This window comes from Adiantum capillus-veneris, chromosome 2 (genome assembly GCF_014529385.1).
Source record: "Adiantum capillus-veneris isolate H3 chromosome 2, ASM1452938v2, whole genome shotgun sequence".
NCBI classification, from domain to species: domain Eukaryota; kingdom Viridiplantae; phylum Streptophyta; class Polypodiopsida; order Polypodiales; family Pteridaceae; genus Adiantum; species Adiantum capillus-veneris.
In genome coordinates, this window is record NC_140932.1 from 22,723,637 (window position 1) to 22,749,217 (window position 25,581).

General features: G+C 42.4%; 1 pseudogene; it reads right to left on the minus strand.

The window, feature by feature from the left end:
- Positions 1-1,274: 1,274 nt before the first annotated feature.
- On the minus strand, positions 1,275-15,506 carry LOC147462501 (uncharacterized; annotated as a pseudogene).
- Between the last annotated feature and the right edge of the window lie 10,075 nt (positions 15,507-25,581).

The following is a 25,581-nucleotide window of genomic DNA, read 5'->3' on the forward strand; positions in this document are numbered from 1 at the left end:
TTTGTAAAGAAACATGTTATTTTTTTTGTAGATTGGCTATCTATCCATTCTTGGTAGGGCTAGTACCGTGGACATCAAGACATCACAACACATGTGGTTTTCTCTAGATTGGCCATCTTTCCAATTTTGGTAATATGTGGTTGTCTAGATTTGTAAGAGTGGTCACTTGTCCATTCTAGGTCAGATGGTGTCATATGTGAATGTGTCCTTTTCTATGAAAGACATGTGTAGTTATGTTCTTTAATAGTCACCTGTGTTGTCTAGATTGGCCACCTATCCATTCTATGTTAGGTGATGGCCATATGTTGTTACATGTGTATTTGTGCCCCTAGATTGACCACATGTCCATTCTAGGTTCATTTTTTCTATATTTCCCATATCTCTTTCCTAAGAAAAGCATGCTTGTATGTTCTTTTATATTCATTTATATTGTGTATCTTATCCATCTATTCATTCTAATTTAGGTGATGGTGGAATGTACTTTGTTTTGCATATGTGCACTTCAGATTGGCCACTTGTCCATTCTAGGTCAAGTGATGGTGACATGTGAATGTGCTCTTCTTTACAAAAGAACACACATAACAATGTTCTTTAAAAGTCACAGGTGTTGCCTAGATTGACCACATGTCAATTCTAGGCTAGGTAATGATCATATGTTGCTACATGTGAATATGTGTTGCCTAGATTGACCACTTGTCCATTCTAGGTCAGGTGACTTGTCCATTCCAGGTCAAGTGATGGTGACATGTGAATGTGTTATTTTTTACAAAAGACACATATAACAATGTTCTTTAAAAGTCACACGTGTTGCCTAGATTGACCACATGTCAATTGTAGGCTAGGTAATGATCATATGTTGCTACATGTGAATATGTGTTGCCTAGATTGGCCACTTGTCCATTCTAGGTCAGGTGAGGGTCATCAGGTGAGGGTCATATGTTGGTACGTGTATGTATGTGCACCTAAATTGACCACTTGCCTCTTGGAGGTTCATTACAAGTGACCAATCTAAAGTTGATCATGGCACAATGGAACCATCACTCAAATACTTTGACATATAAAAATAGAACATGAATTTGTTCAAAAAGGGAATTTTTTATTTGTCTTTTTCAATCAACTTAAATATAGACATAAGAATTTTAAAGGAATGAACAAAAATAAATTGAACCAAAAGGATACATTGAAGATATTTAAAGCTTTCAAGTCATATTTATAATAGATATAACAAGTTTAAACACAAAAGAAACAATGAAATGGATGTGATGGTTTCCAAGTTAACACATACTTACTTCAAGTGATAAAAAATCTTTGACAGAAAAGTTGCCTTCACTCATCATTTCCACCATCTCGCTTTCGTGCTCAATTGGGTGCTCTACTTGACTGACATAAAGTCCTGCCCATTTCTTGATGTCATTATGCAATGTCACAAATTCTAGAATCCGTGACTCTATATTCTTCTTATGCTCAATGTTTTCCACTATGGCTACAACTTCTTTCTTCTCTCCAAGACCAATCTCTATTATATAGCCATCACTCAATAATTCCACTAGCTTGGATCCTTCTGAGCAATACTTCTTGGTAAATTTCTTGACAAGAATTTTCTTCTTAAATCTCGAGAAATCCTTATCCCGTAGATGTTGTGCAGTTTGAAAATTGATATCAAGTAACCCTGCATCAAGTATTGTTAACCCTCATGGCACACGGACACCCATCACCTACGATGGACGCGTATTATGTATTCGATAGAGTCAGGTACCGGGCTTGTCGGACCAATAGGGAAAGGTAGAGTGATCGTCGATGAGAGGCGCACTTTAACTTGGACATTCAAGGGATTAGTTGGTTAAGCATGGGCGCCCAAGTGTGAATGGGGTGAGCTCCTATAAAAGCCAACTAAACCTAATTTTTACTCATTCTCTCATTTGTGCAATTGAAGAGTGCTCTTGCTCCATCTCCATCTTCTTCTTCTTCTTCACCTCCTTGTGTGTGTGTGTGAGAGAGAGAGAGAGGGAGAGTGTGTGTGCGATCGAGCATTGCGAAGGCACGACGGCGGCGAAGCGGTTGAGCGCGGCACGACTGCAGCTTCTTCTTCATCGCGGCGAGGAATCCACCACGAAGGCGAGCGTAGAGCGGTGAGTGACACACCCTTTGTTTTCTTGAGCTTGCTAGTCTAGGCTTGTTGTGTGCTTGGAGCCGTTTGTGGCTCGCATACGGTGTATTGGCAAGTCCCTTGCTTCGACAGTGCGGCAAGGAGCGCACATTTTTGGCGCCGCTGCCGGGGATATGCCCTACACTAAGCTCGATTAGCACTTTACGCTTCCTTGTGGTGCAATTTCTATCATAGGAAAGGCAGGGAAGGAGTGTGTGGAAGATTTCTGTTTTCTGCGTTTTCTGCAATTGCTGTCAAGTTTCAATTTCTGCTATTGTCTGCGTTTTTTCAATTTCTGCAATTTCTGCATTTTCAAGTTCGGCGTTTTCAATTTCTGCAATTTTCTGCATTTCTGTCAATTTGCTGCAATTTCTGCGTTTTTTCTGCAATTTCTGCGTTTTTCTGCAATTTCTGCGTTTTTCTGCATTTTTTTCAGTTTCTGCGTTTATCTGCATCAACAAATAAAATTTTAAAAAAAAAAATTTGGAAAAAAAAAATTTTAAAAGGAAAAAATTCGGAAATTAAAAACGCGAGCGAGTGGGTGGCGATATTTTTCGAAAATAAAAAACGTGACTCTTAAAACGGACGGGTTGGTTTGTATAAAAGATAGATCGGGATCATTTTCCCAAGCCCAAGCCCAAGCCCAAGCCCAGGCCCAGGCCTCAGTCCTCAGTCTTATGATATATACTAGATTCACTCTTATATATATACCCTACTCCCTCAAGAGAGAATGAGAGCATGTGGGACAAGTCCTCCACTCTCCTCGGGATCATTTTCCCAAGCCCAAGCCCAAGCCCAAGCCCAGGCCCAGGCCTCAGTCCTCAGTCTTATGATATATACTAGATTCACTCTTATATATATACCCTACTCCCTCAAGAGAGAATGAGAGCATGTGGGACAAGTCCTCCACTCTCCTCCTTTCTCTTCCCACTTGCACCCTTAGACTTTCTAGTTTGGGCCTAGTTCCCTACTGGAAATTGACAGTTTTAGGGATTTCGAGGGCATAGAGTGACCAAACGGAGGGCTGTAAAGCACGGCACGACCCTCTGACCGATACGCTCGTTTTGAGCTATCACACGGCCCATTCCACGACACGTTCTAAAAAATCTAGCAAAAAAACAAACAAAAAACACGCTAAAAACTAGTCACAAGGCCTCCTAGAGCAGCTTTTTTGACACCTTAGGGTATCAAAAGCACATGCACTTACGCTCTGGGCGGGTGCTAGAACACGAGCATATTGAGAGTGCCTCTGTTCATACGGACACCCATTACCCATCCACGATAAGCTCTAGACCCTCAGCGGGGACACAAGGTAGCACCACCCAAGACCCTAAAATAGCCGCTAGTGATTCCTCCTCCGACTCAGAAATCATGGAAGCATACCCTACCCAAAACACTGAGAGAGAAGGCCATGCACCTTCCGAAGCTCCACAGCCTAGTACTAGTATGTTTAGCCGTTTCATGGAAACATTAGGTAGAGCTACTCGCTCGGAACCTGATGCAAATGAAGCACACGAAGGGGGTGGGGAAGTGGAATCTCCTTTCACATCGCACGTGGACCCCACACCCCCAAAGAGTGTCCATGTGGATATCCTACCAACTTCTTACCAAGAAGGCCCTGTTGAGCTGCCTCCTTCAGAAGTTCCCTCTAGAGTACCGTTGGTGACAAGTAAAACCATGGGGAGCAACATTGCTTCTACCTCACGAGAAACCGTTAACACGTCGACTCTAGAAGGATTGTTCATTAATGATCATTGGACATACGACCTCCACACTGAGGTGTTGACGGATCTACACTCTGGCCACGCCTACCATGTAGGATGGATAGAGATTGTACAATCCACCTCTAGTGCCACGAGCATCGAAGATCAACAGAAAATGATCTGTAATGTTATCCATGGCATTATTCAATCAGAAAGGCAAAACCGAGGGGTAAATATACTCTCAACTGGCCCCATGAGATTTCTGGATACAAGCAAGGCTCAACAGCCTACTCTATCACAAATGGAGACTCCTCTAATGAGCCCCATGGACCCATCTTACGTCATTTCACCTGGTGTCTCTATGCAATCTGAGCCTCCGAGCGACAACTTTAGCTTCCCTAACTTGGCTCAACCCTCTATCAAGGAAAACACAGTGCTCACTCCAGGGATAAGCCTGACAGAGAATGTACCGATGACATCTACGGTTAGCGCAGTGCCACTACCTAGTGTCGTAGTACCTAATATGGGGCCTCGACCATATGTGCCTCTAGCCCCTTATGCACACATGGCCCCCACACCTCCAATTGTACCACTTGCTTATGCTCCTCGAGTGCCGCTCCCTAGCTCTTATCCGAGTGGACCTATGCCCGGTTATGTTCCATATCCTGCATCATCCACACATATGCCAAGACCGGCACCCGTCCCTCTCCCACATATGATTCCAAGAGTACCTCCACCGGCCCTGCCTCCTCACATAGGTGACTTGGCAGCGTTTGCTCAAACCATAGGTCGATCTATTGCGGAAAATATGCATCATGCATCTGATAGAGAGCCTAGAAGTAAGGCAGTACAAATTGCCAAACTCACGCAAAAATTCAATGGGGACGAAGATGCTAGGAAACACATTGAAGTGTTTGAACAAGTATGTGATTCCTTAGGGGAACGCAACGAACTACATAAGTGCAATGCCTTAAGCTTGACATTAAGTGGGAAGGCTGGAGATTGGTATAGGACCCTAAGGGTGGATGAGAAAACAATCTACCCTACCCTTCGAAGGTTGTTTCTAAAGGAGTACATACGAGAAGGTGTGCTTTGGGGTGTAGCATCTCAGCTACAGAAGGCCGAACGTAAGGAAGGAGAGTCAGTAAGGGACTTCATTAGTCGTCTAAAGCACTTAAACTCTCGTTGCCCTGTAAATGAGCGCTTCAACAATAACCAACTGCTTGATCGATTCATTCGAGGGTTGAGGAATGAAGGAATCTATAATGGACTAGTGATTAGAGGTATCACAACCTGGGAAGATGTCACTGCCAATGCAATCCAATTAGAGGACAACTTGATGATAGCAGGCATGAGGGTGTCTACTGACACGAGATCCACTAGCTCACAAGCCATTGAGTATGAACCCATGACTGCAAAGCCCATTGCCAATGAGCCAAAGGTATTTGAGACATTCTTGACAGACCTCACCAAGGCAATCCAAGAGTCTCTTAAGGATAATCGACCCCCTCAAAATAGTCACATGTATCCAAGAAGGGAGCAACAATGGTGTTCCATTTGCTTAGGTCCACATAGCACTAGTGAGTGCCCTACGTTTAGAGTAAAATTTAATGGAACTTGCAACGCATGTGGTAGGTATGGTCACCAAGCTAAGGATTGTTTAATGATCAAACGTATGATGGCAAATAGACCACCTGTAGCCTGGACGGATGCGCCTCGAGCTCCTGTATTGATGCCTACTCCACCTGTTGAGCAACTACCGCAACACATGGTCCCTAGATCTCAAAATGTTGTACAAGCTACACCGCTACCACCTCCTGTGCTAGGACCGCAGCCCCCGCATCCAAGAGTCGCCCCTATGAACCAAGTGGGTTGCGAGCCATCAAACGCTTATGCAGATGGTTGTGAGGAGGAAATAGACACTAGTATTGCCTACGGACTTGATACATTGGAAGAATGTCCTATATACTACATGGAAGATTGTTGGGGACAAGTCAAGCCGGTTTATCAAGCTGCTGCTCTCGCATCCAGAGGTCAAAATATCAACACCCAGGCTAGGAGGCCACCTCTTCAATGCTACGAGTGTGGTGGACCACATTGAGTAGCGGAGTGCCCTATTAGGCTGCAAAAGAATGCTGCACAGATGCAAGTGAATCAAGGGAGCACGTCTGCAATGCCAATACTCACATGTAATCGTTGTGGCATAGATCACTTGATTGCCCAATGCCCCTATAACCCAAATGCGCCTAAAATCACACCCCTGAATTTGGTCGAAATTGCTAGTGTGACATCGCCAATACCACCCGTCGCACCCGCTTATGCGATTACACGGTCCATGCTTCAAGGGCCAGGACATATCCTCGAAGAGAGAGATACCGCGTCAGTTATCCAAGCAAAGAAAAAGAAGACACGAAGGAAGAAGTCGCAGAATACGGAAAATTCAAAGCCAAGTTCCAAAACAAACATAGGAACAGGAGATGACCCCGTGTATATGAATGACCTCGAGGATGATTCAGATTCAGTCGAGACAATGGAGACTAGAACCAATACCACAAAGGGAAAGACCGACAAAGAAAACCGTAACATGGAACCAAATGAAAACCGAATGAGAGAAAACCATAAAGAGCCTCTGAAAACACCACAAGTGTTTCCAAATCCAATCCAAGACCCCCAAGATAAACCGCAGGGGCAAAAAAGAAAAAATCGTAAAAAGAAGATTGGGACGTATCCAAACCCAGTAGACGAGATTGAGCAGGTGAAACATCTAAGAGGTTTAGTGGAGGAGACTCAAAGGAAACTAGAACCAGAACCCATGCAGGTCAAAATTCATGACACAGTGTTTCCCACGCAAGTTCATCCACCCCACATGAACCATAGACCGTTAGCCATATCTAGTATCATCCAAGAAGGGAGTGAGGACAGGACATCAGAAAGTGAGCATACACCCTTCTTGTTGGAAAGGATGTTTAACGAAGGAATACCTGATCCCATTGAGGAATATGAGATTCCATCCTCACCAGTTCCTAGTCAGGACCTACACCCTGCAAAACGCCAATGAATGTTGCCAAACTAGTGGACTTCATGTCTTCTGAGGTCCGAACCACGATCATAGCAAAGCTGTATGGAGATCCTGAATTATTCCTTGCACTTCGAGCATTCCTTAACGGAGAGCTACGAACGGGATTACCGCAGTTTGCGCAACCAAATAGGCCTGACTCGATTATGATTGATGAGGAAAATCATGTGCAATCACTTGACTTAGATGGACACGAGTCTGTGATCGAGGTACCCATTAACGAATTAGGGCAGTATTTTGAAGGCGACGAGTCTAATGCGACCCTACCCATCACTACCAAGGGATTAACTATAAAGGGAATTCTTGATGGTGGTGCGGGAGTTAGCATCGTTACAAAAGATTGTTGGGAATCCATGGGAAAACCCCGCCTCAGTGTTACTAACATTGTGGTAAAGATGGCAAATGGTACCATAGCCAAACCTATGGGGATGCTCAAGGATCTTAAGATCAAAGTTCTAGGATACAAGGTGCGACATACGTTCATTGTAATGGATTTCTCTAAACACCTTATGTCATATGAAATGATTTTAGGACGACCATTCATGAGGGAAGCACAAATGGTTCACGATTGGTCTAAAAATCATGTCTATTTGCAATTCCAAGACTCTGTCCTTAGAGTGGATTTGGTGACTGGTAAGGTACACCCCTTAGGGAGTAAAACCATTATTGATCATCGCTCTGACACCACAGTTCACTCGGCCCCACTACAATATTGTTACACTTGTAAGAAGGATACAGACATTGGCCAAGATTCTCCTTATATGGATATCCTACCTGGGATGACTGAGTCGGACAATGTGGATTGGGTACACCTAGCTGCAACCATAGATACCTGGGGAAATAGAGGAACCACTTGGGTCACACCAGAGGGGGAAGAGGTACCACAAATTGCACCTCTGAACATGATAAGTGCCATACATGCATCTTCTAAGGGCAAGGCAATTGTGGACCAATCTGACAGTGACACTGATAGCTCAATAGAAGACTTTGACCAACACGACTTGGACACTGACTCCCAGAGTGAAACGGATTCTGAATCTCATGAATTAGAGAGTGGAGCAAGTTCACAGTCAAAACATTCGGAAGGATCGAGCACATCAACCGATGATAGCTCCTCTGAGAGTGAAGAGGACACCAACGAGGACTCCTTTAGTGAGCCAGATCTAAATGCAAATCAAAAGCAGGTCTCAAATAAGAAAAAGAAAAACCTTAAGAGGCGTCGATATCGAGCCAATGTACGTGCTAGGATAAACAAGAAGAGATCCTCAGCAGAATGGCTCAGTTATATAGGAGCATGTGATGCTCATCGAAAATTGGTAGACAATTGGGGTGAATATCTCCAAAATGTTATGTGGTGTAGACCACGACCCCATGACATAGCCCAATTAGAGATCATAGACAAGCCAAAGTTGAGCCGCGCTGCAAGGAGGCGTCAAAACCAAGAGTTAGCTCGACAACACAAGAAAGCAGAAATGGAAGCACAAACCAACGCACAACCAGAATCCACAGACTTGCATCCTGCACCAGAACATTTCAAATCTTACACCACAAGTGAAGCAAAGGTTTTGTACACAAAAGCCCAAAGAATACCTATCGATGGGAATAATGGAATCTATGATGGTCCGGCAATAGTTAAAGAAATAGAATTAGCTGACCCCGGTGAAGAATCAAAACCTGTTTTTATTGCCCAAGACCTCACAGAAGTTGAAGAGGCGGTCCTCAAAGAGTTTCTCAAGGAATTCAAGGACGTATTCGCTTGGACATACCATGATATGAAAGGTGTTCCGCCTTCTGTGGTCCAACATACAATCCCTATGATTAGCACTGCGAAGCCCGTACAACAAAGACCCTACCCGATGAATCCTAAGTACGCAAAGATCATTCAAGAAGAACTAGAAAAGCTTATCAAATGTGGGTTCATATATCCTATTGAACACTCTTAATGGGTGTCGCCAATAGTTATCGTGCCAAAAAAGAATGGGAAACTCAGGGTGTGCGTGGACCTCAAAAAAGTTAATGCAGCTACTAGAAGAGACCATTACCCCCTACCATATTCCGAACATGTACTCGAAAGAGTTGCAGGCAAGGAAGCTTATAGCTTTCTAGATGGGTACTCAGGCTACAACCAAATCACGATAGCGCTAGAGGACCAAGCTAAAACTGCCTTCATCACAGAATTTGGCGTGTTTGCATTTCGTGTGATGGCTTTTGGCTTAACAAATGCCCCTGCTACATTCCAACGATTAATAAACACTGCTTTTAAAGAATATTTGAGAGAGTTTTGTGAAGCTTTCTTAGACGACCTTTGTGTTTACTCTTCTTGGAAAGAACATCTATCATGTTTGCGGAAGGTGTTTGAAAAATGTAGGTTATATCGTATCTCATTGAACCCGTTCAAATGCCAATTTTGGGTCAAGCATGGAGTTATTTTAGGGCATATAGTATCCAAGAATGGTATCTCAACCGATGAGAGCAAAATTAAAGTGATTCTAGAGTTACCACCACCAACCAATTACAAGGGAGTTCAAAGGTTCATGGGACACGTGGGTTATTATCGACGGTTTATTTTATTTTTCGTTGAGATAGCACGTCCTTTGTACAAGCTTCTCATTGAATTTAAATGGACTGAAGAGTGTGACCAGGCCTATGAACAATTGAAGAAAACACTAGCAAGTGCTCCAATTTTAAGGACACCTAACTGGGATGTCATTTTCCATGTGCATATTGATGCATCAAACTTTGCTATTGGGTGTGTTCTCACTCAACCAGGAGAACATAAATTGGACTATCCCATTAGCTTTGCAAGCCGTCAATTGAACGATGCTGAAAGGAACTACACCACTACAGAGCGAGAAGGTTTGGCAATGGTTTATGCAGTAAAGAAATTTCGCTACTACCTTCTGGCAAACAAGTTTGTATTTTATGTGGATCATCAAGCGTTGCTGTATCTGGTAAACAAGCCATGCTCCACAGGAAGAATCACACGATGGTTGTTAATTCTTCTTGAGTTTGATTTCACGATTGTAGTGAGACCCGGTAAAAGGCACGTCATGGCTGATCATTTGTCTCGCATACCCAATGGTGAAGCCCCTACAGGAGTTGATGATGAATTACCCGATACTTCCCTATTCATAGTTGAGACTATGCCTGAATGGAGTGAGAACATTGTTAACTTTTTAGTTAATGGTTTTCCACCCAAGGAACTTCGTAAGGATATCGCTCGAAGGCTAGTAAAAGAATGTGAACCCTATTGTTTGATTGCCGGAACCCTGTATAGATTAGGCAAGGACGATATTCTTAGGCGTTGTGCCCGCGAGGATGAATATTTGTATATCTTGCAAGAAGCACATATGGGCATAGCAGGAGGACATTTTTCAGGGGACCTGACTGCTAGAAAGGTGCTGCAATCAGGCTATTGGTGGCCAACTTTATTTAAGGATGCATCACTTTTTACAAAAGGGTGTGATGAGTGCCAACGTTACAAGACCACACAGCGCAAGGACTGAATGCCCTTACATCCTATTAAAGTAACCCAACCATTTGAAAAATGGGGCTTAGACTTTGTAGGTCCAATTAGTCCCGCAGCTCGCAACACTCAATCTCGATATATTCTAGTTGCTACGGACTATGTAACAAAGTGGGCTGAAGCTAAGGCTTCACAAAAAGCTGACGCGAGGACAACAGCTAAGTTTCTTTTTGAGAACATTATCACAAGATTTGGTTGCCCTTTTGAAATTGTTAGTGATAATGGTACCCATTTTATAAATGAGGTAATAAGAGAGCTTACCACGACCTTTATGATATCCCACCATAAGTCTACACCTTATTACCCGCAAGCTAATGGACAAGCCGAGAGCACCAACAAGACTCTAATCTCTATTTTAACCAAGACGGTAGAAGCTCATCGCACTGATTGGGATTTAAAGTTGACATCTGCTCTATGGGCTTATCGTACTGCTTATAAAGTGGCTATTAATTGTACGCCATTCAAAATGGTATACGGCCAAGAAGCGGTTATGCCTTGGGAGTTTGTCATTCCTAGTCTTAGGGTAGCTTCGCAAGAAGGATGGAATGGTAACCCCTTAACCGAGCGTTTGTTTATCTTAGAAAAACTAGACGAAGAGAGACAGTTGGCTGTGCAAAATGCTCTTGTGGAAAAGGATAGGAGAAAGAAGTGGTTTGATCGCCATGTGAAGGACAAGGATATCAAAGTTGGTGATAAAGTCCTTATGTATGGAGTACGTAAAGAGAAGAAAAAGTTGAAATATGCTGGTAAAGGACCATATAGAGTATGTGAAATTACCCCACAAGGTATCCTTCGTGTGGAAACTCTTGATGGAGTTGAAACCATTGGATTCCTCAATGGGAGTAAATTCAAAAGATATTATGATCCTTTAAGCCAAGAAGAACTACGGGCCATTCATCAAAAGAAGGCCGCCAAAGCACAAACCGAGTTAAACAAGATACAAGATCAAGCTGAGGCTAAGGAGCGACAACAACGTATAAGACAAAAACGAGAGGCTAACCTTGGGGTCACAAATGCATTCCACGTGGAAATCGAAGAGGATGGGTTGGACTCTGACACACCTCTACGATACCCCATTGAGTTAAATAGTGCCTATGGAAAAGTGCTATATAACGCCTTATTGGACACGGGTGCTAAATACAATCTGCTATCCTATGGGGTGTGGTGTCAGTTAGGGAAGCCACCTCTATCTGAGAGTATTATCCAAGTCAAGGGTGTCAACAAGAAAAAAACTGCGGTTTTTGGAATCTGGCACACTTCTGTCAGTTATGACAATGGGGTGGTAGCTCAAGACTTTTTGGTCATGCCTACTGGAACTATGGAGGGTAATATAAACCTAGGCCGCACGTGGATGATAGCCACCAAATGCACTATTGATTGGGGGGCTGGGGGTGTTACAACGCAAAAACCAACTCTTAGCCCTACCACTCAAGCCATAGTCCCTGAGATATTGCCCAAGGAAATAAAACCCAAGACATTGCATGTCAGGGAGGTTGAACCATACGTCCCCATAGCCCAACTCTCTAGAGCTTCAACTAATGTAGTTGAAAGAAAGCTTGAGACACACAAGAACCATCCTAATATAACAGAGAAAACATACAAGTGGGTCCCTAAAACCTCTGTAGTGAGCATGGTTGATGCAAAAAAACGGAAACCTAGTAAGAACCGTACCACTCACTCCAAGAAATGTAAAGAAACGCTGCGTTGGATTCCTAAACAACTATTGGAAGCCCAAGGATACTATGAAGGAAATGATCAAATCTGGGTGCCAAAACGTAAAGTGTACTCTTACCTATCACCTGAACCAAGTGAGCCCAATCCCGTGGCTCCAAAACAAATTGAAAATCGTGGAAAGGAAAAAATCACAGAATGCTACACACTCGCTCCCGAGCTAGTTTGGGTACCAAAGAAAGAACGATTTGTTCCACCTAGCTCAGGAACAGGGAAATCAAATGAAGCTTCTTGCTCTTCATGTAGTTCCTATATGCAAATAGAAGCTTCGACACAACCTCCACCTACCACTGTACATATCCATCCAAGCACGAAAGAGTTTGCACCTTCCGGGGTAAGTTCACCACCTACAACAACGTTGCAAATAAAATCCTGGGAGAGTACCTTACCACCCTTACAACTTGACGAGGCACCTAGGGTAATAGAAAACTACTGGCAAAAATCCTCACCTATTACCAACTGGAACAATTGGTTTCAAAGGGTGACAAGCTCATTTCAAACGGTATGATCTACCCAAGGAAGGGGGGAGTGTTTGTGGACATCCATCATTCACTTGCTTCCCTCTCAACCTTTTTCCCTGACCTCTTAATCTCCGATCTTAGGGAATGTATATATATAGCCTTATACTCACAAAAAAACAAAAATAGTAAAGAGCAAGAGCGCCTAGCAATGAGAGAGCACCCTATCAGATCTTACATATAAGTCCAAATTCACCGTGTCAAGTCAAGCAACACACAAAAACAACTCTTATGTTTTAAAGGCCTAACCAAATCTATCTGTCTTGTCAGAAATGGCTACTTCACCAGAGGCATGCACTTCTATTTTTGATGAAAGGTACCCCTTGTCTTTTCAACAAGTGTTCTACGTATGCTACCCTATACTTTCTTGCGAATGGGATTTGATAGAGAGCCTTGCATGTGAGAGAAATTTTGAGGAGTTAGAATGGCTGATACGTCTATGGCTAACTAGTGATCCCTACCCAGTGGCGAATGTGTCTCCAATGGCACATGCTTATTCTTTTGCACAAGATGAGTATCCACGCATCATGAGGTTCTTGATTAGCATGCTTGCACAAGAGGATGATGAAGAGGAACTAATAGAGACCGAGGAAGACTATGGCCTCACGAACAACGATTTTATTTATCTAGATGATGAGGATAGAGGCCTAGCCTTAGGGTGGCCACCCGGTTTATATAATATCCTCTTTCCTTGATTCTAAAAGGGGTGACAGATAGGTAGGTTAGGGGTCTAGATTGTGTTTTGAGTTTGTTTTTTAGGAGTTTTAATTTTTCCCACGGATGTGCCTCCTGGAGGTATTCCTTTTGTTTCCTAGTGTGTACAGGAGCGTGTTGCTATTGATAGGATTTGGACCTTCATGGAACCTTTCTCTCGTTCACACTTCATATCAAGCGCGACCATCAACACAAACAGGTGTTTCTTGTCCATTAGCATTGCCCTTATCTTTTTTGCATCCATGTTTGTCTGCTTTGATTGTGATTGGTAGCATACTATTCAGCGCATTGGCTTAGTATCCAACATTTAATTCAATGCAATCTTTTGTCATAATCACTTGTTTAGGTGTAAAAATCAAGCAGTCCGACTAAGCTAGTTTGACCAAGCTAGGTATTAGAAATCTTCTCTTAATACCATGGGGAATGCCTTCCTAATAAGCAATGGTTACTTAGGTTCTTAATCCGATTTAGGCAGCATTGTATGAAATGTACTAGGGCTTTCTAGTGGGCTTAACCCTATCGACCTTTAGCTTAAGTATTATAAAGGGAGTTTACTAATGTGATGAGCCTGGGGAGGGTAACAGTGTTATATGGCCCCCCAAAGTTACAAAATTAAAATGATGAAAATGAACAAACAAAAAATCAAAGTGCCACAATGTAAAATTTTAAGCTGGAAGAGAAATCTCAGCTTGATTTGGTACTTCACTCACATGTATTGCCTATGGTACTAGAGCCCTAGAGGTTCCCAGTGTGGGCGCTTTTCCTTGAAAAGCAAAAAACCCAAGGCATACAAAATAAGCACACACATCATAATTGAATCAATGTGAAAAGACCTTGGGGGGTCAAAGAAAAAGTAATCAGCCAGGCGATGATTTCATGAGAAATTCCTTTTATGGTAGCTTAACTACAAGGTTTTCTAGATATAGCCTCTAGTCAGCCCTTGAACATGAATACTTGGCTCTCGCGATTAAACAACTTAATTGACCACTGAAAATTAAGAAGCTTACCCATGGTATTAATATTCGATCTCTAGTGCTTTTCGACCGTCAAATTAGTGACCCCAGACTTGTTTAATTTTTTACCTTTACATCTGTTTATGCATTTGATTACATTGCAATTTAATGTTCATTGCTAACAAATTGTTTGAAATTCTTTTACCAATCAATGTGTCTACCTAAAACTGCATATGCTTTTTAGAGAATGCAATTACTGTGCCAATGTTGTTTGATTTTGCAGTGACTGAAGAAGGCTAAGGACATTCATCTCAAATGCTCTTCCACCTCGACGAACCAGCTTCAACTCAATAGCTTCCGAGGACGGAATCTACATCAGGAAGGGGGGCATGTTAACCCTCATGGCACACGGACACCCATCACCTACGATGGACGCGTATTATGTATTCGATAGAGTCAGGTACCGGGCTTGTCGGACCAATAGGGAAAGGTAGAGTGATCGTCGATGAGAGGCGCACTTTAACTTGGACATTCAAGGGATTAGTTGGTTAAGCATGGGCGCCCAAGTGTGAATGGGGTGAGCTCCTATAAAAGCCAACTAAACCTAACTTTTACTCATTCTCTCATTTGTGCAATTGAAGAGTGCTCTTGCTCCATCTCCATCTTCTTCTTCTTCTTCACCTCCTTGTGTGTGTGTGTGAGAGAGAGAGAGAGGGAGAGTGTGTGTGCGATCGAGCATTGCGAAGGCACGACGACGGCAAAGCGGTTGAGCGCGGCACGACTGCAGCTTCTTCTTCATCGCGGCGAGGAATCCACCACGAAGGCGAGCGTAGAGCGGTGAGTGACACACCCTTTGTTTTCTTGAGCTTGCTAGTCTAGGCTTGTTGTGTGCTTGGAGCCGTTTGTGGCTCGCATACGGTGTATTGGCAAGTCCCTTGCTTCGACAGTGCAGCAAGGAGCGCACAAGTATGGTGGTAGATTCTCCTGGAACAAGAATTGTTGGGAGTCCACTAGATGCATCACTTTTTCGAAAAAGGACCACAAGAGAGAAGAACTATATGGAGAACTCCAACACTCTGCTATCGCATTAGGTCCTTCATATTATTTAAAGCGTTCTGCAATTGCACAAAATTTTTCATGTTTAAGAAAGTAAGAAGCACATAGTGTGCTTCTTCTGAACCTCCAATGATGGACATCATCCCATTCAAGAGATCTTTCTATCGATCCTCATGCCAATGTGTGTTTCTCTTGAAGGCCTTTGATCTATCCAATACACAAAGTCCTATGGGCACTGGGTTGCGAAGGTGATGCTTGAAGTATGAAGAACCTTCAATATGAAGGTTTACCACATAAATCCTCCAAGGAACATATGTTGCTTTCACTTGCTCCTTGTGTAGATTGATTTTCCACTCAACATACTTTCTTGCACTCTCTAGAAAGTCAATCTTCTTGATTCCTCGCTTTAATTGTGTCTTGATCCATATATCACAAACAGGCATTTCATTAACATGATCACGAATACTTGATCATGTCAATAATGTTGAGTGATCAGATTTCAAAATATGTGATCACGTTAAATCTTCACGTGACTTTCCTTTAACCTGTAGAAATTGTCCAATTCCACGCTCACTGGGATCTTTTCATTTCTTGGTAGGCTCGCTTTAGCATTATTATAGTTTCCAGATGGGTCCGTCTCGACAAAAACACATACCCGGATGGGGTTTTGATGGGTTGCCACGTCACCACTTATCGGATTTTTTGTGATCACGTTAATTACAATTATGTCAATGTGATAATAAACATTGTGATCACAAGAAATTTCACGTGATCACGTAAATATTAAATCCCTGATCAAAAAGCTCAAGAAACTTCATATACTCAACATCATTGATGTTATACATAAAGACAAGATCCTCCCAAGTATTGCACTTTGCATCTTCATTAAACTCCTCAAATAAGGCATCTTGAATGATATGATCTTGCTTGAGTTGTTTAATTCTTTCAAGCATGTCCATGATGTCTGTGTCTTTTATGCCCTTTGATAACACAATTGTGCCATCTCTTATTTCTGCTTGTAACTTCTTAACCTTTTCTTCATCCAAACCAGCTAGATACCTAAATACTGTGGCACTTGGTTTCTTATTCTCTTTTTCCAGAGGAATAAAAAATTGGCTAGCAAACTTGCATGGTGTCCTATGTTTCTAGTGCAAAAGATAAATGATATGGGATTAAAAATTTATCACTTACATCCCATTTTCTGCGAGATGAAGTTCCCTCCATGACACCAAGTGGTGGCCTTGCAAGACATCCATTAAATCTCCACTGATCACGTAAGTGCTTCAATATGACACTGTATGGTTGCTTCACATACAAGGCCTTTGCTTGTTCATTTGCAATAGCAGATATAGCGATAGCAACACGTGGAGGTGGATCTACAACAATGTGGGCATTTTGTTGAGCATACACTGCCATGAGCTCTTGTGATCTACCCCCCTTCGTCATTTCTTGGACTCTCAGCATTTTTGCTGCATATATAGATTTTTTTCCATCAAGAATCCAATACCTATAGTCTTTTAGCTCACCTTCTTCAATCTTTGATGGTGTCATTGGGATTCATGTCGTTTGACCACAATTCTTGACAGGCATTAAATACGCACATGATGAAGGCCTATTTGCACCTGCAACAAAGAGAAGCATGCAATTAATTAGTTGCTCCTCGTCAAGTTGGTGAGGATTATAATGATTAGGATCAAGAAATCAATTGGTCACTGAAATTTCATACTCTGTATACTTGACTGGAAAATATGTTGAATACTTCTCCATGCCTCCAGTATCGCTTTTCTTTGCATTTTGAACCTCTTTCTCTAAACAATTAGGCTCCACAAACCTTAAGTGAGGCTGGTTGCTTGTACCCTCTTGTGAAGCATCTAGATTTGACTTATCCACCGCTTTGGACCCTACAACAATATGAGCCTTGGCCCTCTTTGCTTTTGGATGAGAAGATTTTGGCCTTGGACTCTTGGTGGAGGGCTTCTTATTATTCACACTCTGGACAATGGAGTCATGAACAGTGTCTACAGTCACCTGTGTAGGATCCATGTCTGCATTCTAACCTCTAGAGAACATAGTCACCTCTTTATCTTTTACCATGCATTGAGTGAAACATGCCTTTGGAGAAAGGCAATACTCTATATTCCTTGGAACTTGAATGTTAATGCGACAATCTAATGTGCATATATGCTTGACAAAGTACATTCCACCATAACTTCAACGGTTGTAGTTGCAGTAGTTGTATCAACCATTGTAGGGCATGCTAGAATGGACAAATGGCCAATCTAAAGTGCATATATAGATCTAGGACAAGTAGTTGCAGTAGTTGTATCAACCGTTGATGGGCATGCTAGAATGGACAAATGGCCAATCTAAAGTGCATATATGCTTAACAAAGTACATTCCACCATACCTAGCATGGAATGGATAGATGACTAAGATAATCAATACACATGAATATGAAGAACATACAAGCACACTTTTCTAGGAAAAGAAAGAAAGAAAATATAAAAAATGAGTCTAGATTGGACAAGTGGTCAATCTAGGTGCAGATATACCTATGTAAAAACATACACATGTGTATGAAATAGAATACAAGCATGGTTTCCTTGGGAAATAAATATAGAAGATATAGAAAAAATGAGTCTGGATTGGACAGGTGGTCAATCTTTGTAGAGAAATACACATACAACAACATAGGACCATCACTTGTTTGACCTAAAATGAACAGGTGGTCAATCTAGACAACATATCTGACTATAAAGATAAAAAATGAACCTATATTGGACATGTGGTCAATCTATGTGTATATATACACATGTAACAACATACGACCATAACTTGACCTAGAATGGACAGGAGGTCAATCTAAACAACACATGTGCCTATTAAAGAACATGGTTATGCATGTCTTTCCTAGAAAAGAGCACATTCACATATGACCATCACTTGAGCTAGAATGAAGAGATGGACAATCTAAATTTCACATATGCTTAACAAAGTGCATATCTCTCCCCCCCAAAGGAGCCTATATTGTCACTCTCCCTCTGTGTTTGCCTCTCCTTATCCCTCTAGATATCCTAGAATGGACGAGTGGTCAATCTAGTGTGCACATGTTATTGGACATATGCAGTGTAGATTGCTTACTCCTCTATGTCTAGCCTATTGGAAGGCCATTATTGTAAGAAAATATGCACCCCAAGAGAAGATAGCATTCAACCTACACGTATTTAAATTCCAATTTCCCTCCAAAATTTAAATATTGTCCAATTTGAATTTAAACAAAGAAACCCCTATCTCATTCTCTCTTCCCCCCAAAGAAGCCCATATTGTCACTCTCCCTCTGTGTATCCCACTAGATATCCTAGAATGGATGAGTGGTCAATCTAGTGTGCTCACTTCTCTATGTCTATCCTATTGGAAGGCTATTACAACTACACCTATTTAGATTCAAATTTCCCCCCAACATTTGAACCTATTTTTGTTTGTGTGTGTTGTTGTCACTATTGTTGTTGTTGTTGACGTTATTGTTGTTGTCGATTGCTACTGCTGCTATTGTTGTTGTCGTTGTTGATGTTGTCCCTGTTTTGTCATTTTTGTCGTTGGTGCCACTACTGTTAACCCTAAACCACTGTTGTGGTTGTTGTCTTTGTTGATGTTGTTGTTCTTCCCGCTAGTGATGTTGTGGTTGTTGTCTTTGCTGATGTTGTTGTTCTTCCTGCTAGTGATGTTGTTGTTGCTGTCTTTGCCGATGTTGTTGTTCTTTGTGCTAGTGATGTTGCTGCTATTATATCTGTTTTTGTTGTTCTAGAGTTTCCTGATTTGTCATCGCAGCCAAATTTGCTCACAGATCTTCCATATGTAGCACGAAGACACCTCGATCCGTGCACACAGTATATCTCCTACAGTTATCGTGGTCTCTCAAATGACGGGCTCTCTCACAATCACCTCTGTATTTCTGTGGTTCTCTTTCTCTCTGTGTTATGTGTTCATGTTTTCACTCTCTTTTGTTTCTTTAAGAGTTTCCAACCTAAACATATATTAAACATTGGCCAATTCACACTTGGCCAAAATTAAAGAGACTATGGTTGAAAAATTGCGAAACATTTGTAACTCTATACTAGAATTGTTAGAAAATTAAGCGAGCGAAGCTTACTTGCAATAGGAAAAAAGGAATAAGGAACAAGGGGGGAAAGGGGGAGAGACCCAAAAATGATAAACACTAAACCGAATTTTGCTAGATTAAGCTCATCAATAGTCTTTATCTTTTGCAAGGGTTGGGGATTTTTATAAAAAAGGAAGGTAGGATGTTTAAAAATAAGAAGGGTAGAGTGGAAGGATTAAGAGGAGGGTGAAAGGGCATCTAGCTACACAACAATAAATGGAGTCCTTCTTTGGGACCAAGGTGCAAAATTTGAGGGAGTAATCTATTTAGAAAAGAGAGGCTAGAGAGACAAGGTACAAGGTGAAAAATTGTGAGGGAAAGACATTTAAGAGGGTAGAAGAGAGAGGGAGGCAGGTACAATACATAAATAATTGTGGCTCAAAAAAGAAGAGAAGTTTACATCATTCTTTAGGAAAAAATAAATATTCTTTATGGGGGAAGGAGGGAAGGGGGGGTGGTGCTAAGAGGTGTTCCATGTTTAAAGAGGGGAGGCTAGAATATTTTCAACATTGGACACATTGAGCCAACACACAAGAGGTTTGGGGAGGTGGGAAAATTCTAGTGTGTTGCTAAGGTAGAGAGAGAGAGGTTTATTAATGGAGAGAGAGAGAGATTGAGGTTGCGTGTAAAGGGTAAAAAGGGTATTTTGACCACCATGGGGGAGGGTTTTGGATTTGGTTTTATTGGTTAGGAGTAAATCTCTTTCATTGTAGGAGATGAAGGTAAAGCAAGCTCGAAGGAGATGTTGGGGGTAACCTCTCTCTCTTAGTCTCTGAAAAAAATTGGAGCTAATGTCAAGGAAGCCTTTTAGCAAACTTTCTCTAATGATATATCTTTTAAGTTCTGCGATGATAAAGGCAAATTTTTGATGGGTGGGATGCCAGGATTGCCAAGGTATGTAGCTATAAGAGTTGAAGTTTTTTTGAAAGTAGTAAGAGTCTAGAATCCCTGAAAGAGATAAGGATCGAGTCTCCTTTGAAGAAATGTAATGGAGGCTTCCAAAGTGGAGATGACAGGGGTAATTTTCATATGCTCTTGTAGTGTAGCACCGTAAAGTCTAAGGATTTTTGCAAGATATCAAAGAGAATCATTCCAAATGCCAAAGGCATCATCTATGAACCTTTTGAAGGAGGAGTGAGGGATGAGAAGGAAGATTGATTTTGTCTTCTAAGTAACAAAGAAAGAGGCAGGCATAGACTACAGCAAAGTTTGAACCCATGGGAGTTCCTTTGACTCTGTGCCAAAAAGAACCATTGAAGGAGAGGTAGTGATGGTTAAGAACGAGTGAGGCTACGGAGAGGATGAGACTAGCTTTGGGGGAGGGAAAGTGATCTTGGATAGAGGAGGAGAGAGAAAGCAGACCTTGCTCAATGGAATTCTAGGGTAGAGAGATTCAACATCTAAGGTAAAAAGGAGAACATTGGAAGGAAGGGTAAGGGTGGAAAGATATGTAATGAGGGAAAAGGAATCTTTAAGATGCTACTTTTTAGTGAGCGAGACAGGTAGAAGTTGGAAATGTAGCCATTGAGAGGCATGTTCTAAGATGTAACCTTTATATGAGCAAATGGGACGTCCTACCAGAGAAGGCTCGTGGATTTTAGGCAAGAGGAAAAAGGGACAAGGCTTAGGGTTTGAAGGGGGTCGTGAAAGGATGAAATCACGCTCCTTGGAGGAAAGGAATGAGCAATTGGTAAGAGTAGAGGAGGGGAGACAAAAGACAAAAGAGAGAGGAGCTGAGGAGATAGGGGAGTAGGTAGAGGAATCTAGGAGATGCCTCGAAGCTTCTTCTAGATACCAAGATTTAGATAAGATTACGGGACCTAGATTTTTATCGACAGGTTTAATGATGATGAAGGGATCATTTTTTAGAGAAAAAATAGGTTTTTTAAGAAAAGGAGGAAAAAAGAAGCAAGAAGAGGTTAAAGAAACCTCCCAAAGAGTGTTAAGGTGTGACGAGAGAGAGCGGAAAATATCTTTGAGGTAAGGCGAGGGAGAAGGGGGTTACCAAGAGGAATTGGGGAGAGAGAAGGGATAGGGGGAAGAAGGGGTGACATTCTTAAAAAAGAGCTTGAGTTGGTAATTTCTTTCTAAGCTAGAGAAGGAGTGTAGGATGGAGGAGAGAGGGGGAGGGAAAGGGGGCGGAATATATTTAAGGCCTAGACCCAAAAGTTTCATTTCGAAAGGAGAGAGAGCACGGTTTGAAAGGTTGTTGCAAGTAAGGTTAGTAACTTTTTTATCTAAAGCATAGACACTTTTATTTCCCAAAATGAGAACTTTAAAAAGGGAGGGATTAGTGAGTGGCAACCATTATTTAAATCTACACTTAGAAAAACCGCAATGATAGGAAGTCGGAGAGTACACAGAGGAAAAGGGAAGAGGGGTCCAAAAAAAGGGAAAGAGGGGTGGTTTAGAGAAAATCAAATGAGCCCAAGAAGTAGGGTGCTCAAAGACTACTTCCTCCTCCATTGCAAGTTTTTTGAAAATCTAGGCTTTTTGGGAAGGCTAGAAATTGCAAGGGGCGGTTTATCGACAGGTAACATGGTGAGAGAGTGGTGGTGATGACCGCAAATGACATGGCATATGGGGTGGCCTCTACACCACACACAACCTGAACATCCCAAGCATCATCTCGAGGTGGGAATGATCCTATGGATAGTAAGGGGGCACCACCTAGCATAAATACGGCTAGGACGCAAACATACATGGCCTAGGGTAGAAAACGTGAAATTCTCTCTAGATAATCAACATGAAAAGGTGGTGTGATAACCATTCACGTGTGGAAAAGATTCCTAATCATTAATCATTAGTGTGTGCACAAGAGAGGTACGTAGAAAACTTGGAATAGGGCGCATTGATCGGTGGGAGAGATTGCACATGATGGAGCACGAGTAGGGTGATGTACAAGAAGCAAAAACATCCCGTAATCCTAGAATACAAAAATTGAGAATGGTCTCAAAAGATCAAGACAATATTACACCCTTAATTGGCGATGGAGATACTTACAAGTGATGGTCTTGACGACTACAAACCTGGCTCTTGGCATTAGGGATGTAACGTGGAATACGAGCACCGTATGGTGCATGGCGAGGTTTTGAGTCAGCGGGAGGGTTAGTTGAGGGGAAATAGCAAGACGATGCATCCACCGACGCCATCCATCACCAACATTGGGAGCAAAGCCTTCAATCCAAGCGTGCTCATGTTTCTTGGTGGGAGAGTAGCGACTACTTCATGTGCAAGGAGCGATCGTGATTAGTGGCTCAACATGGTGTGCTGAATCATGGTGATGTTACCCATGCTAAAATTCCCAAATCTTGCAACAAAACATGATGCCATTAGCTCTAAAGCATGGGTGCTCTACGTGCTTAATGGTGCTTACAATGTAGAGCGCATGGAGATAATATGCTCCTCCTATACATGAGTGTTCTCTCTTGGGTGTCTCCTCTCCCCTACGCATTGTTGTTTGTGTATGGTTCCTCTTGTGCTAAGTGGAGGCCTCTTTATATAGGCTTGAGAGGTGGTCCTTATCCACCGGTCATTGCAAGTATCCTCTGATTGCTGTAGAGGGCCTAGATGCCTCTCTAGTGAGGGAGAGTAGGTACAGATAGAGAGAGGAATGGTGGGATGAGAATATTTTTTTACAATCCACTAGCCATGGCTAGGTTATTAGGGAAGAGTGGGATTTTCGGGTATTTACACGGGTTTTGTCGATGGTTCGGGCAGTCGGTGTGAGGTTTCAGTGTTTTCGGAGTCGGTTTTTGTCGTGATAAGCCGAGATGTCTTGAATTACCTCCTTTCGGTGCTGGCCGGGGAGTGCCTTCGATGCCACTTCTTGTTTTGGTGTAGGCAACGTGCAAGCTGGCCTCCTTCTGTCCTTTGATGTTGGTATCGATAGTTTTCCTTTCCTTCTTTTTTGTTGTGAGTGCGTATATGTGTGTGTGCATGTATGGTGTACGTGCATGTATATTTAAAGTTTGTGTGTGTGTATGCGGGTGAATGTGTGTGAATAAATGGTGTGTTTGTATGAGTGTGTGGGAGCGGGAGTAGGAGGAGGTTTTTTTTTATGAAGTGCATAATATATATATACATATATATATATATATATACCAATTTTTATGCGCAAGGAGATGGGGTGACAAGCGGAAGCGTTGAAGGGGGGGGGGAAGATGTGAGTGTGTGAGAGGGTGTGTGTATAAGCGTGTGTGTGTGTGTGTGTGTTATGGCTGCGCCTACAGGCCTGTTTGCGCTGACACTGAAAGCGAGAGAGAGAGTGTGAGAGAGTGGCAATGGCAAGACTGAGAGGTGAGGGAGAAGGTGAGGTTTCTTTTCATGCGCCCTATGGGCTGGCCCAAGACGATGCGTATGGGGGTGAGGGGGGTTCTTAATGCAGTCAAGGTGGAATATATATAAAGAAGGAGAAGATGTATTATTAGGCTCCCCTTATGGGTGTTTCACACACCATAAGAGACAACGAGGCAGAGGAAGGAAAGAGAGAAAGAAGGGGTGGGAAAATGGGGTAGTGAGAGAGGGGAAAGATGGGGGGTCTGGCTCGGCCCGCCGGTGGAAAGAATAAAAGAAACAAATGGGGGAAGAAGAGAGAGGGGTGTGTGCGGCAAAGGAAGGGGAGGAGAAAATAAAAGAGAGGGAGATTTTGAAAAGAAAGAACGGTGTCCGCCATTCTCTTCCTAGAGCATCAATCCTCTGGCCGTGCTAGAGAGCGGTACGGATAACCCGGCGTCATTAGCCCTCCCCCTTAGGTGAGGGGGATTCATGCCTCTAACTCATCTGCTTGATCACATCGGAGGTGGCGGTTGATGGTGTATCCTCATCTAGAATGTCGATAGGTGGAGTCTGGTGAAATCGAAGGAAATAATGCTTGAGCCGCCAACCATTTACCCTCGTTTTATGAAGTTTTCTATCAACTTCCATAAGCTTGTAGCTTCCATTGGCATACTTTTCCCGATGATGAAAGGGCCTTCCCATCGGAGTAGGAGTTTCTTATCTTCGCACGTGTCGAAGCGATTGTCATAGAGGAGCATCAACATTCCTTTATTCAGTTCTTTTCGCTGCAGATGCTCATTGAAGCTAAGCCATTTGTGCTCTGATTGTGCCGCATAATAATTTATTGCTTCTTCTCTGTCCAGCTGTAGTCTTTCCAAGTCGATGATGTGATCTCTCAAATGCATGTTAGGTCGTTAAGTTGGCTTGCCATTACTCTGAGACTTTGTAGTTGCACTTCAATGGGCAAGATTGCTTCCTTACCAAATACCAGATGATACGGTGTGAATCCCAAAGATGTACGGAATGAGGTTGTGTAGGCCCACAAAGATGGTAGTAGGTACTTGTCCCAGTCTTCAGGATGATTGTTTACCTGCTCGGTAATAATTTTAGAAACCATTACATTCACCCTTTTCAACTAGGCCATTACATTGAGGGTAATATGGTGAAGAGTGCCTCCTTGTACTACCAAGTTTCTGCATTGATTCTCCTAACAAGTCTGCTCTGAAACCTGGCCCTCTATCGGAGATGGTCTCTCATGGTGTGCCAACCCCAGAGAATATGTGCTCATAGATGAACTTAGCTACCTCTACTGCTGTAACATTTAATGGCCTAATAACTTATGTGTAGCAGAAATTAGCATGAACATAGTGGGCATTTGATTAGAATAGATTCCTAATGAGAATTACAAGAGTGCTTGGGTGGAGAGAGCAACAAAAAGCATAACACCTAATTAGATAGCATCGACAATACTTTCAAAAGAGAGAGAAATTAAGCTAATGACAACAGTTGAGGACCGGATTTGCATGGAGCCGGTCCCCCCTCCAAAAGGCTTTGTATTATGGTTTCTCCCATCAAGAGAGACATTGTACAATACAATTCTTTGTGTTCCTTCAAGACTAGCTAGTGCAATGAAGATGGAAGCTTCATGCACTAAGCAAAACACTTAATCAAACACAACTTGAATTATCCCCGTTCTCAGACCCAAGACCTCACACACCTTC